The sequence below is a fragment of the Anolis carolinensis genome, unplaced genomic scaffold (genome assembly GCF_035594765.1).
Source record: "Anolis carolinensis isolate JA03-04 unplaced genomic scaffold, rAnoCar3.1.pri scaffold_8, whole genome shotgun sequence".
Taxonomy (NCBI): Eukaryota; Metazoa; Chordata; class Lepidosauria; order Squamata; family Dactyloidae; genus Anolis; species Anolis carolinensis.
The window spans coordinates 56,372-67,643 of NW_026943819.1; the positions used below are offsets into that span (position 1 = coordinate 56,372).

The window sequence follows — 11,272 nt, forward strand, 5'->3', positions numbered from 1 at the left end:
CTGCTCTATTGTATATTAATGTAATATTGATACTAATATGAATAACTAATATTAACATCTAATGACTAATACTGACATCTAATAATTAAGATGCTCCTCCCCTAATAACATGCTATTCTAATTTTTATATACAGTAGAGTCTCACTTATCCAACATTCTGGATTATCCAACGCATTTTTGTAGACAATGTTTTCAAGACATCATGATATTTTGGTACTAAATTCATAAATACAGTAATTATTACATAGCATTACTGCATATTGAACTGTTTTTTCTGTCAAATTTGTTGTATAACATGATGTTTTGGTGCTTAATTTGTAAAATCATAAACTAATTTGACGTTTAATAGGCTTTTCCTTCATCCTTCCTGATTATCCAAGATATTCGCTTATCCAACGTTCTGCTGGCCCGTTTATGTTGGATAAGTGAGACTCTACTGTATATATATATAATTTAATATCTAATAATTACAACATATTGTATATACATATATTCATATTATATTGTAATACGATATACTAATAATACAATATAATAATATTAATTATATATTATATTCTGCACATAATATTACTAATAATATTACCATATATTGATATAGTACAATATAGTAGTTTATTGCTAGTATTGTACTATGCTAACAATATAATGTTGTATGTAAATTTAATTTTTAAGCCGTTCTGAGTCCCCTTCGGGGTGAGAAGGGCAGCATATAAATGTAGAAAATAAATAAATAAATAAATAAATAATGTAATATAATAATAACAATAATACAATATAATAATATTAATTACATATTATATAGTAAATATAATATTGCTAACAATATTTCTATATAGTGGTATAGTGCAATGTAGTAATATATAATGATATTGGTTTTTAAGTGTGTTTTTACGATCGTTTGTTTTACTATATTTTGTATTATATGTGGCATTAATCTTGCCATTATGTAAGACCACTCTGGGTCCCCCTGGGGGAGAAGAGCAGTATATAAATTAAATAAATAAATAAATAAAATGCTAATATTGTGCTATGCTAATGAGATAGTGTATGTAACTATTACTTGTAAGCCGCTCTGAGTCCCCTTTTAAGGTGGAGAGAGGGCGGGGTATAAATGTAGTAAATAAATAAATACATAAATCTCCTTTTACCAGGCTTCAAATTAATAATATGGGGTCCCTTCATGCCTGGCTATGCAGTCATTGAGAATAGGCTGAACCCCATAGGCCTGCATTTAGGTTAAGATTCTGCCAGGCATCCTATTAAAAATGGAGGGTCCCTCCCCTTACGTTAACCAGAGGGGACCTCCTTTATCCAAGAAGAGAGGTTCCCACCTGCTAGGTTTGGCTTTAAACGCAGCGGGTCCCTCAGAAGCCTGGTTTTAAATTAATTGCAAACCTCCTTTAACGAGAGTTTGCCTTACAAATAGAGTTTTCCACGTGCCAGGCCCTTTTTATGAAGGTTGGCCCGGGCTGTGGCGCAGGCGGGAGAGCAAGCCAGCTGCAATTAACTGCAATGAATCACTCTGACCAGGAGGTCATGAGTTCGAGGCCCGCTCGGAGCCTATGTTTGTTTGTCTTTGTTCTATGTTAAAAAGCATTGAATGTTTGCCTATATGTGTAATGTGATCCGCCATGAGTACCCTTCGGGGTGAGAAGGGCGGAATATAAATGCTGTAAATAAATAATAAATAAAAGGGGCTCCACGTATACCTTGAATGGGTTCTCTTTGCGAGCGCTTGGCCGGAAGCCCCAATGGCCAATCGCCGGAGTGGGAGTCCCCGATCTAGTGGAGGAGAGTCCCTGTGGGCCCCCAGCTGTATATGTGTGTGTGTGTCATGTGTGTGTCGTGTGTGTCATGTGTGTGCAAGGCAGCCGTGGAGGCTGGAAGGAACGTCTCACCTGGCTTTAGAGCTCCGCTGTAGGAATCTCCTTCCCGGAATCTTCTTTTTACCTGTGTAGCAGATGCTTTCCAAACAGGAAGGAGCCCTCTCGGCTGATGGGAGACGGTGTCCGGCAGCAGCCCTCCGGGAGTCCAGGCACATGAAACGGGAGAGAAAAGAGAAGGTCTATACCTGACTTTTCATGAAGAAAGAATATATCTCCCCAGGCAGGCCTTAATGGTTAAAAGAACCAGGGATCTCCCCACGGTTGGCCTTAATGGTTAAAAGAACCAGGGATCTCCCCACGGTTGGCCTTAAGGGTTAAAGGAAGCAGGGATCTCCCCACGGTTGGCCTTAATGGTTAAAAGAACCAGGGATCTCCCCACGGTTGGCCTTAAGGGTTAAAAGAACCAGGGATCTCCCCACGGTTGGCCTTAATGGTTAAAAGAACCAGGGATCTCCCCACGGTTGGCCTTAATGGTTAAAAGAACCAGGGATCTCCCCACGGTTGGCCTTAATGGTTAAAAGAACCAGGGATCTCCCCACGGGTGGCCTTAAGGGTTAAAGGAAGCAGGGATCTCCCCACGGTTGGCCTTAATGGTTAAAAGAACCAGGGATCTCCCCACGGTTGGCCTTAAGGGTTAAAAGAACCAGGGATCTCCCCACGGTTGGCCTTAAGGGTTAAAAGAACCAGGGATCTCCCCACGGTTGGCCTTAAGGGTTAAAAGAACCAGGGATCTCCCCACGGTTGGCCTTAATGGTTAAAAGAACCAGGGATCTCCCCACGGGTGGCCTTAAGGGTTAAAAGAACCAGGGATCTCCCCACGGTTGGCCTTAATGGTTAAAAGAACCAGAGATCTCCACATCGCCTGGCGTTACCTTAAAGAATAGGAGATCTCTATAGGCCAGGCCACCTTAGTTTAACAAAAGGAGATCCCTATAGGCCAGGCCGCCTTAGTTTAACAAAAAGAGATCCCTATAGGCTAGGCCGCCTTAGTTTAACAACAAGAGATCCCTATAGGCCAGGCTGCCTTAGTTTAACAACAAGAGATCTCTATAGGCCAGGCCGCCTTAGTTTAACAACAAGAGATCCCTATAGGCCAGGCCGCCTTAGTTTAACAAGAGATCCCTATAGGCCAGGCCGCCTTAGTTTAACAAAAGGAGATCCCTATAGGCCAGGCCACCTTAGTTTAAAAACAGGAGATCTATATAGGCCAGGCCGCCTTAGTTTAACAACAAGAGATCCCTATAGGCCAGGCCACCTTAGTTTAACAACAAGAGATCTCTATAGGCCAGGCTGCCTTAGTTTAACAACAAGAGATCTCTATAGGCCAGGCCGCCTTAGTTTAACAACAAGAGATCCCTATAGGCCAGGCCACCTTAGTTTAACAAAAGGAGATCTCAATAGGCCAGACCGCCTTAGTTTAACAACAAGAGATCTCTATAGGCCAGGCTGCCTTAGTTTAACAAGAGATCTCTATAGGCCAGGCCGCCTTAGTTTAACAACAAGAGATCTCTATAGGCCAGACCGCCTTAGTTTAACAACAAGAGATCCCTATAGGCCAGGCTGCCTTAGTTTAACAACAAGAGATCTCTATAGGCCAGGCCGCCTTAGTTTAACAACAAGAGATCCCTATAGGCCAGGCCACCTTAGTTTAACAAAAGGAGATCCCTATAGGCTAGGCCGCCTTAGTTTAACAACAAGAGATCCCTATAGGCCAGACCGCCTTAGTTTAACAACAAGAGATCTCAATAGGCCAGACCGCCTTAGTTTAACAAAAGGAGATCTCTATAGGCCAGGCCGCCTTAGTTTAACAACAAGAGATCTCAATAGACCAGACCGCCTTAGTTTAACAAAAGGAGATCTCTATAGGCCAGGCCGCCTTAGTTTAACAACAAGAGATCTCTATAGGCCAGACCGCCTTAGTTTAACAAAAGGAGATCTCAATAGGCCAGACCGCCTTAGTTTAACAACAAGAGATCGCTATAGGCCAGGCCGCCTTAGTTTAACAAGAGATCTCTATAGGCCAGGCCGCCTTAGTTTAACAACAAGAGATCTCTATAGGCCAGACCGCCTTAGTTTAACAACAAGAGATCCCTATAGGCCAGGCCACCTTAGTTTAACAACAAGAGATCTCTATAGGCCAGACCGCCTTAGTTTAACAAAAGGAGATCCCTATAGGCCAGGCCACCTTAGTTTAACAAAAGAAGATCCCTATAGGCCAGGCCACCTTAGTTTAACAACAAGAGATCCCTATAGGCCAGGCCGCCTTAGTTTAACAAAAGGAGATCCCTATAGGCCAGGCCACCTTAGTTTAACAAAAGGAGATCCCTATAGGCCAGGCCACCTTAGTTTAAGAAAAGGAGATCTCAATAGGCCAGACCGCCTTAGTTTAACAACAAGAAATCTCTATAGGCCAGGCCGCCTTAGTTTAACAAGAGATCTCTATAGGCCAGACCGCCTTAGTTTAACAACAAGAGATCTCTATAGGCCAGGCCGCCTTAGTTTAACAACAAGAGATCTCTATAGGCCAGACCGCCTTAGTTTAACAAAAGGAGATCCCTATAGGCCAGGCCACCTTAGTTTAACAAAAGGAGATCCCTATAGGCCAGGCCGCCTTAGTTTAACAAAAGGAGATCCCTATAGGCTAGGCCGCCTTAGTTTAACAACAAGAGATCCCTATAGGCCAGGCCGCCTTAGTTTAACAACAAGAGATCTCTATAGGCCAGGCCGCCTTAGTTTAACAACAAGAGATCTCTATAGGCCAGGCCGCCTTAGTTTCTGGATAGGAGATCTCTATAGGCCTTACTTTAAGAATAGAGGATCCCCTTTAACCAGGCTTTAATTAGGAACAGAGGTCCCCTGGGTGGGTGGCCTTACATAAATAAAAGGGGGTCCCTACATGCCTATGTTTGCAGTAAAAAACCAGGTTGGCCATGTTCTGGCGGCCACGGCTGGCCTCCCCTTGTGTGTGGCGCCGAAGCTCCGCCCGGGGAGGGAGGGGGCGTCCGTTGGCCCTGGACGGACGATATACAGGCGGCAGGGGTCATGGGTTGGGGGAGAGCGGGGGGCCCAGCCCTGGCACCGTGGGGGGCACACTGAGGGCCCCAGGGGCTGCTCTCAGGACACCTTGCGGGCATTTTGAAATGTCCTTCTATGGGAGCCCTTCTATTGGGGGCCAGGAGGCCCCCCCCAGCTTGGTTCTTGCCAGCAGGCAAAACACAGTCCTATTTAAAAGGCCAGGCTGCCCTAGTTAGAATAGTGTTAGTAGAGTTAGTAGGTGAGTTAAGGTATTAATATTTTTATTTCTAGCTACTGTCTAAGTTTAAGGGAGCTTTTAAAATGCCCGTAATGTGTGCTGCTCCCCGCGGTGCCAGGGCCGGGCCCCCCGCTGCCCCCCAAGCTGTGGCCCCTACGGCTTGTATAGGAAAACCCCCATCATCTGCCTAGAACAAAGGGAGGACCCGTCCGTTCCCGAGTGGGAAACTTCGATGCCACACACGAGGGGAACCGTGTTATTCATGCAAAAGCCTAGCACACAGGTAGCCTGTTTTTTATTGCAAAGATAGACATTAAATGCCTAGCCTTACACCCATTACCCTGACAATGACCTTTTTTTGGGGGGGGGGGGGCGGTGTCCTTGCGAGTGTGTCTTCAAGCATCTTCCGTCTTCTGTCTCTTCGACCTTTTGTTTCTTCCCTTTCTTCCCTTTGACTTGAATTCAGCGCTGGGAGAAGAGTGAGTGGGAAGAAAGCATTCAGAAAAAAAACAGGCATTTTCTTCTTTCTATTTTGCAAGGCCAGGAAGACAGTTCCATCTTGTCTCCTGTACCATCCGTTGGGGCCCCTCCTCCCGTAACATGCTATGCTAATAATATAATATGTATTGTGTATATATAGTATATTGTATATAATATACAATATAATAGACAATGATATATAATAATATAATATATTGAATATACATATAATATTAAGAATATTATAATGTAATACAATATAATTCAAATACTAATGCAATATGATATTAATTATTTTATATATTACATGTAATATTTCTAATAATATTACAGTATGATGGTATAGTACAATATAGTAATCTATAATGCTATTATTGTGTATGCTAATATAATATTTTGTATGTACATATATAATTATATATAATATAATATAAATATATATAATCAATATCATTATATTGTATTATTATTATATTGTATTTCATTACAATGTTACTATCAATATTATATGTATATACATTATATTGTATTATTAGATATTATATTGTCCATTATATACAAAATGAGATATATATATATATATATATATATATATATATATATATATATAATTTTCAGCCTAGCATGTTATGGGTCTTAAGGCTGGACGTAAATCAGATTGGTAAAAAAAATGCAATTATTATTCTACTCATTTCCTCTGGAAAGCTGTGTGAATTTTCAAAAATGTTGCCATGTGTTGTCTAAGGCTTTCATGGCCGGAATCACTGGGTTGTTGTGAGTTTCTGGGCTGCCACCTCAAAAAGCAGGGCCAGCAAACACCAGCCAGGCCTTGAAACTGCAGGCCATTCAATGCTAATCAAGGTGGCCAATAGCAGCATTCACATTGGCCTCCAACAGACAAGAGTTCTTTCTCCCACCCTGGACATTTCGCAGATATATAAAAACTTCACCAGCAATCTATGGTTTCCTGCCATAGATGTGGGCAAAACGTCAGGAGAGAATGCTTCTGGAACATAGCCATACAGCCCGGAAAACTCACAACAAACCAAAATTTTAGCCTTTTTTTCTTCTCTGGAAAAGACCTTATAATTTTTTTTTGTTTGATATAATAAAGTATTAATACGCAAAATAGAAATGGTTTTCTATTTCACAAGGCTAATTTCACAAGGCTAATTTCATAAGGGTCTTTGGAAAGAAATAAATCAGATTATAATAAATAAAACGCAACAATATTCACCTGGTCCCTTCAGAAAAAGCTGTGCTAATTTTCAAAAAAATTGTCTTTGTTTCTCCCTTTCGTTTCACAAGGCTTTGCCATTTCTGAGGTAAAGTTTGAGATAACCATCTCTTAATAAATAAAATTGGCATTTTCTTCTTTCTATTTCACAAGGCTTTTCTGAGGTAAAGGTTCGATAAAGAAATTTCTGAAATAATAAGGAAACATACATGAATAAAGTGAAAAGAAGTTATCCAGATGACAGGAAAAACATATTCTGAGGTAAAACTTATGGCTCAAAGTAAAGCCATCTGGCTCTTTATGGCCCTTTATGGGTCTTAAGGCTGGAAATAAATCAAATGGTGTAAATTTCCAAAAATGTTGTTCTTTGTCTTTCTCTGGACAAAAGTTTTGTCATTTTTGAGGTGATAGAATAATAAAACTATTCATCAATAAAGCAGGTATTACAGTAGAGTCCCGCTTATCCAACGTAAACGGGCCGACAGAACGTTGGATAAGCGAATATGTTGGATAATAAGGAGAGATTGAGGAAAAGCTTATTAAACATTAAATTTGTTTATGATTTTACAAATTAAGCACCAAAACATTATGTTATACAACAAATTTGACAGAAAAAGTACTTCAATATGCAGTAATACTATGTAGTAATGACTGTATTTACGAATTTAGCACCTAAATATCAGGATTTATTGAAAACATTTACAAAAATGCGTTGGATAATCCAAAACGTTGGATAAGCGAGTGTTGGATAAGTGAGACTCTACTGTATTTGTAAATATTTTTTCAGAATATTTTGCTTATTTTTGGCAAATATTTCCGCAAATATTTGTATGATTTTTTGGGTGAATATTTTGTGAATATTTTATTTCAATGTTTGTAAATGTTTTCATGATTGTTTTTTTTTCTGAATACATTTGTGAATATTTTTCCCCAAATACTTTGCTTATTTTGGGCAAATGTTTCTGCAAATATTTTTTATTATTATGTTTGTGAATATTTTAATGATTTTGTAAATATTTCAGTGAACATTTTTTCCAACTGTATCTTCTATTTCACTAGAGAAAGGCTTTGTGACTTGAGGCGATTTTTGAGGCAAAACCTCATGGAAGGATTAATAAAAGAAATAGTTTTCTTCTTTGTTTCACAAAGCCTTTATCCACCCTTCTCTGGAGAAAGACCTTGTGCTATTTGAGGCCGTTTTTGAAAATTTAAGACCATACTAATATAATAAAACAGGCCTTTCCTGTTTGTATTTCACTTTTGAGGGGATTCCTGAGGTAATGAAAGAACCCCCAAAACAACAAGGAAACCAACATACAATCAAGTGGGAGAGAGAGGGTCCTCTGGACGGGAAGAAAAGCCTTTCCTGAGGTAAAAGTGACTCCCAAAAGGAAAGGCGTCTCCTCTTTAAACTCCAGATTAATCCCAAAGAAAGTAGACTGACCCAGGCGAGGCCACAGCACGGGCCCTGATTCACCTCTCTCTCCGGCTCTGGGTGGCGGGAGGAGAGAGAGAGAGAGAGAGAGAGAGAGAGCCCGCCCTTCCCGGCCTGTCTCCTCGGGGCCTTCCTTCCAGCCACGGCTGAGGGGACCCGGGCCGGCTCTTCCCTCCTTCCCAGCCCGGCCTGAACCACGGCTGCCAGGCCAGGCGCCCTTCTCTCTCTCTCTCGGAGGGAAAGGAAACGCCTGGGCGCCAAACGAGGCCCCGTTTCCTGAGGTAAATTAACGGCTGAGGCGCCAAGAATAAGCCCCGCCTCCACCACGGCCGCCTTTTCGGCCTTGGTCCCACCCCTCCTCCCTCTGCCGCCGCCCGATTGGACGATTCTCCCGCCCGTCACAGGCTCAGCGAGGGCTTCGCCAATTTGGGCGGGAAAGCAGGGAGATGCTCGACGCATGCGCACTCCGTTGTCATCTAAAATAGATACAGTAGTCTCACTTATCCAACGTTCTGGATTATCCAACACATTTTTATAGTCAACGTTTTCAATATATCGTGATATTTTGGTGCTAAATTCATAAATAAAGTAATTACAACATAACATTACTGCGTATTGAACTGCTTTTTCTGTCAAATTTGTTGTAAAACGTGATGTTTTGGGGCTTAATTTGTAAAATCATAACCTATTTTGATGTTTAATAGGTTTTTTCTTAATCTCTCCTCATTATCCAACATATTCGCTTATCCAACGTTCTGCCAGCCCGTTTATGTTGGATAAATGAGACTCTACTGTACTTTTTCTGTCAAATTTGTTGTAAAACGTGATGTTTTGGGGCTTAATTTGTAAAATCGTAACCTATTTTAATGTTTAATTGGCTTTTCCTTAATCTCTCCTTATTATCCAACATATTCGCTTATCCAACGTTCTGCCAGCCCGTTTATGTTGGATAAATGAGACTCTACTGTACTTTTTCTGTCAAATTTGTTGTAAAACATGATGTTTTGGTGCTTAATTTGTAAAATCATAACCTATTTTGATGTTTAATAGGCTTTTCCTTAATCTCTCCTCATTATCCAACATATTCGCTTATCCAACGTTCTGCCAGCCCGTTTATGTTGGATAAGTGAGACTCTACTGTACTTTTTCTGTCAAATTTGTTGTAAAACATGATGTTTTGGTGTTTAATTTGTAAAATCATAACCTATTTTGATGTTTAATAGGCTTTTCCTTAATCTCTCCTCATTATCCAACATATTCGCTTATCCAACGTTCTGCCGGCCCGTTTATGTTGGATAAGTGAGACTCTACTGTACTTTTCCTGTCAAATTTATTGTAAAACGTGATGTTTTGGTGCTTAATTTGTAAAATCATAACCTATTTTGATGTTTAATAGGCTTTTCCTTAATCTCTCCTCATTATCCAACATATTTGCTTATCCAACATTCTGCCGGCCCGTTTATGTTGGATAAGTGAGACTCTACTGTACTTTTCCTGTCAAATTTATTGTAAAACGTGATGTTTTGGTGCTTAATTTGTAAAATCATAACCTATTTTGATGTTTAATAGGCTTTTCCTTAATCTCTCCTCATTATCCAACATATTCGCTTATCCAACGTTCTGCCGGCCTGTTTATGTTGGATAAGTCAGACTCTACTGTATATAAAAGCTTCACCAGCAATCTATGGTTTCCTGCCATAGATGTGGGTGAAACGTCAGGAGAGAATGCTTCTGGAACATAGCCATACAGCCCGGAAAACTCACAACAACCCAAAAATTTAGCCTTTTTTTTTTCTTCTCTGGAAAAGACCTTGTAATTTTTTTTGGTTTGATATAATACCTAAAATAGAAATTGTTTTGTACTTCACAAGGCTTTTATCCTTCGATGGACAAAAGGCTTTGCGGTTTCTGAGGTAAAAGTTTGAGGTAAAGAAATAAATTGCTAAAATAATCAGGAAACAGACGTGAAAAGAAGTGATCTGGATATTGCTTGAGGTGAAAGTTATGGCTGAAAGAAATGTGGCTCTTCTGGCTCCATGAGGGTATTTGGCAAGAAATAAATCAGATTATAATAAATAAAACGCAACACTATTTATCTAGTCCCTTCAGAAAAAGCTGTGCAAATTTTCAACAATTTTGCCTTTGTTTCTCCCTTTGGTTTCACAAGGCTTTGCCATTTCTGAGGTAAAGTTTGAGATAACCATCTCTTAATAAATAAAATTGGCATTTTCTTCTTTCTATTTCACAAGGCCTTTCTGAGGTAAAGGTTCAATAAAGAAATTACTGGAATAATAAGTAAACGTACATGAATAAAGTGAAAAGAAGTTATTCCAGATGACAGGAAAAACATATTCTGAGGTAAAACTTATGGGTCAAAGTAAAGCCACCTGGCTCTTTATGGGTCTTAAGGCTGGAAATAAATCAAATGGTGTAAATTTCCAAAAATGTTGTTCTTTGTCTTTCTCTGGACAAAAGTTTTGTCGTTTTTGAGGAGACAGGATAATAAAGTATTCATCAACAAAGCAGGTATTATCTTCTATGTCGCCAGGAGAAATGGCACAGCTGAGGTAAGAGTGACAACTGAAGAGCCAAGAAGAAGCCCCGCCTCCCAAACCGGCCGCCTTTTTGGCCTTGGTCCCACCCCTTCTCCCTGGGCCGCCGCCCGATTGGATGATTCTCCCGCACGTCACAGGCTCAGACAGGGTTTCGCCAAATTGGGCGGGACAGCAGGGAGCTGCTCAACGCATGCGCACTCCGTTGTGATCTAAAATATATGTTAGCCTCCCAATCCGGCCGCCTTTTTGGCCTTAGTCCCACCCCTTCTCCCTGGGCCGCCTCCCGATTGGACAATTCTCCCGCACGTCACAGGCTCAGACAGGGTTTCGCCAAATTGGGCGGGACAGCAAGGAGCTGCTCAACGCATGCGCACTCCGTTGTGATCTAAAATATATGTTAGCCTCCCAATCCGGCCGCCTTTT

The 11,272-nt window shown here is 40.7% G+C and overlaps 1 long non-coding RNA gene across 1 annotated transcript; it reads right to left on the minus strand.

The window, feature by feature from the left end:
• Positions 1-4,628: 4,628 nt before the first annotated feature.
• LOC103281268 (uncharacterized) lies at positions 4,629-8,591 on the minus strand. Its single transcript, XR_010000492.1, has 3 exons — positions 8,178-8,591; positions 6,860-7,046; positions 4,629-5,610 (listed from the first exon to the last, which is right to left on the minus strand). It is a non-coding gene; the product is annotated as an uncharacterized LOC103281268 (long non-coding RNA).
• Positions 8,592-11,272: the final 2,681 nt, after the last annotated feature.